We start from the raw sequence: 3990 nt of genomic DNA on the forward strand, positions 1-3990 counted from the left end.
CATGCTGACATTTATCCATTGCACACAACTCACTGTCTCTCTTTCCTGTTCCTGCTTCTGTGTCCCACTCTGTCTGTCTGTCTCCCTCGCATCTCTCTGGCTGTTGTTTTCTCTTCCTTCCCTGCCCTCTTAAAGTCTGCCTCTCTGATGTCCTTCCTCTCTTTCTATAATCCTGTACTACAGTCTGTATTTCACTATCTGTTTTCAGCACAGACTACCAGGAGATGTGACAGAAAGAAAACACATGACAGAGACACAAATGCAAACATCCAGGGTTGCCATGTTCTTTGCAGTGGTAGGTCAACTAAAAAAAAAGAAAACGAAAAGAAAACAACAATCCAGACTGACAATCTAGCACACGCGTGTCTTGTTTAACCAATCTTTGCATGGCTGACTGAAGTGTAAAATATTTAAGAGATAAATCCTGTTATTTTTATGCATTGTTCATGCAGTCCCTTGGATTTTAAGAGAGGCAACTGAAAGGAATAGAAGGGATTCATTCTCCTCTATCTGAAAACAGTTTAAAAAGTATTTCACTATAATGATTTTGTCTAAAATGATCCAATGTGTCATAATATAACACAAAACAAAGATACCATTATAAGTCTAATAACATTGACGTCTTGTAACTCTGTAGTTGGACTAGTGCTCAACATAGCATTAAACAGAACCAGATCAAACCCCCTCACAAACCCAGGAATATATTTCCTACAATAAAACATTAATTCCTGTAGTTAGACAGTGTTTCTAGACCTAAAGGTATTGTTAAAATCGCATTTAATTGTACACCCTCAACTCTCCCTCAGACTGTTAAAACTCCCAATATTCCCTGCAGCCATACCGAGGACATAACCTCAGCATCCTCAGCAATCGCTATAGCCCCGATGGTGAATCATCATCATTGTCCTTACACAGTGAAAATGTCAGCAGCTGAGCAGGTAACTTGGAGGGAAATATATTATTTACTGAGGCGATGGAATTAGGCAGCAATGACACCGTCAGCCAGACATGAGCAATCTTAGCAAGACTTATAATTTGTCAGTAGCAGAGTATGAAGAACATAATACAGTGCATCATCTTTTATCTTTAACCACAGTCCATCAACTTCCGTGATTCATAGTTTTAAAGTGAAAAAACAGCTAAATAGTTTGATATTAAGTTCTGGACTCTAAATATATTAGACTTCTCAGCATGTTTTTGGATATAGATGGATAGCAATGCAACGTAAAACGTGACTTTTAAAGGTTTAGAACACTTTGTATGGTCTTACCTAACAATATTATAGGTATCCTTTTCCATTTTGTGCCCAAATCGTCCCATTTAAGTTCATCTTCCCTGACATTTTATCACTCTTTCTTATGGATCTCACTTCAAGAAAGTCCCTGACACGTCTTCTTTTGTAAGCAACGCAATTATTTCCCATTTTCCCACTCTGCAAGTTGCTAAAATAGTTTGTTGTACGACTCCGCAACCATTAACTGGAATTAGCAAAATTGAAAGTCTCGTCTTAGGCGTGTATCCCCCCCACCCCCTTACCTTCTTCCCCTCGTCCTCCTCGGGCCGAAGCCCATGCATATCATAGATAAAAAATAAGTGCTCACCATTATCCATGGGCACACAGCGTTATATTGTGGATGCTGACATTGCTCTTACCTGGCAGTTGGTGCTTTTACTATATTAATAATGGAGCAGGCACCATCCATCATGGGGATATGAGGCTGCTAATCATGTCAGCTTCCTGCATATTCACTCCTTTCATCAAAAGTAGAGGAGAGGTAGCGGCAGAGAGGTAGAGGAAGACAGAGGGAAAAGGAGGAAAAGCGGGAGAGTGACGGCGAGCAGCAGAGATAAACAAAGGGAGCGGAAATGATAGAGGAAACGAGTGGAAGACAGGGGGAAAGAGGGAGATGGAAGGGGACACTATCAATGTGCTGAACACATGACAGATGCCCTTGGCCTTTTGCTGAATGGCTTCCCTGTTGGCAGGAGTTAACCAGTGTATTTAAACAGGACAAGACGAATGGGACCTCGACTCCCTCTGCTCACTGAACCAGCCCATTCCTATTCCAACTCACAGCCTTCCCATGTGGGTATGCTAATGTAGTTAGCTGACATTGCCGGGGTTAAAACTTCATAACAGCATTTTATTGTAATATTCACCATACTGCGACTTTTCTATTTTCAAATCCTTTTCCAGGGAACTTCTGCTGAGCATGTGGGGACTTCATCAGCATCTGCGCCACTTGAAACGCTGTGAAAACAAACAAAAAAGTCATTTGGTTTAATGCTTAGTGTTATAAGATTGGTATGGCTGAAAAACAAAATTAGAAGCTGGGAGATTTTAACTGTTTTTTAAGCAGTTTCACTTACTTTGAGAAAAAGAGGTCATTCTACTCTCCCATCGTACAACTGAGCAACCACATTTCTTAAAAACAAGTCAATTTGCATGGAAAATGGCACCTGATGTTTGCATCAGTACACTTCCCAGCTCACTTCTCTAGCCGTTAGTCTCCTGCAACCAAGAGACCTTGAGTGTCGGTGCTTAGCTTTGCTTCATTTTGCCTCATTTAGTCTAATATGACAGCCACATGCCCAGATGTGTGTGAACATAACATTAACGAAAATATGGAACATTTTCTTCCAGGTCAAATTGCCTCAGTGGAATATTATGATAACCTTTATAGAGAGTATATAAAACCTCACAAATTTGCTTCCAGCATCTGTGCTCGAACATGCCTTTTGCCAGGCCACCAGCGCAGAAAAGGAAATTTGCTTGTGATTGATGGGTCTGGTTAAATAAAGATAAGATTTTGAAAACGTGGCCATATGTCTGCCGTATATGCACTGTCTCTTTTTGGCTCGAAGCCTGGATGCAGAACATCTTCAATATCCTGCTGTCTTCTTACCACTGCTCTTCCATAGAGGATGAGACAGAGGGATGGAGAGAAGGTGAGGTGGAGGTGGAGGTGGGGAGATGAGTGAAAGGAGGAGGGGTGGATTTCAGAGCGACAGGCCGACTGAGGAAAGCGATAATGAGCGCTTGGGGCTGTCTTGGGTGCAAACTCCTTCCCGCCCGAGATAGCTGCAAGGGAAGGGAAGGGAACAGAGAATGGGGGAGGGAGCCGAGGGAGTAAAAGGGTGCAGGAGACAGCGCCCTCTCAGCTGGGTGATGTTTAATGCGTCGCTGCTGCTTCCTACGCCGGGAAAAAGCTTGTGGAAACACAAGGCAATGATGAGGCCGTGAGGGGCAGCTGTTAAGTGCCAATTAGGCGACGATGAGTGGGAGACGGAAATACCCATTTGCACACAAGCAGAGCCGCGAGCAGGCACGGAGGAGTAGTCAAAAAGTGAAACAAATAGGGCCAAATCCCTGTCAGTATTCCCAGAGTCGCTCTGCCTTCTCGCCCTCTCCCCTCCTGCCTGTTAGGTAACATCACAGTGTCGACTGAAAATGTGGATTATGACTTGCTCTTCTATTTAGTGCCGTGCCTGTCTGGCCTTGGCCTCTTCTGAAAGCCAGTCAGAGGAGCATTTTGTAGAAGCTTGTCATATTACGCCAAAGGACAATACCCCGTGTCAGGCTTCCAATTAGCGGCTCGCAGATTTAGTCCTTGACACAAGAAATGATAAGGTAAAATCAGAAAAATGGAACCACTATGATTTTTGGGGGCTTTTGTCTTGTCATAGGAAAACTATTCAAAGGAAAGCTTGAAAATTGGGATGGACCGGTGAGTGTATGTGGGAGTGCAAGTGTTTTGTTAATTTTTGTGAGCATCTGTTGGCGTCTGCATATGTTCAGCACACCCTCGCACATACCTGCCCACGTGGGAGGTAGTGTTTGTGTTACAACTCCTGCTTAGTCAACCAGATAAACAAAGACAAAAAAGAATAGAAGTAGGGGGATTATTCAGTTTGCTAAATCCTTTATTGCCATATACTGAACCTTCAATTGAATGTCAAAGAGATCCCACACCAAAATGTGAACTAGAT

This window comes from Anabas testudineus, chromosome 2 (assembly GCF_900324465.2).
Source record: "Anabas testudineus chromosome 2, fAnaTes1.2, whole genome shotgun sequence".
Taxonomy (NCBI): domain Eukaryota; kingdom Metazoa; phylum Chordata; class Actinopteri; order Anabantiformes; family Anabantidae; genus Anabas; species Anabas testudineus.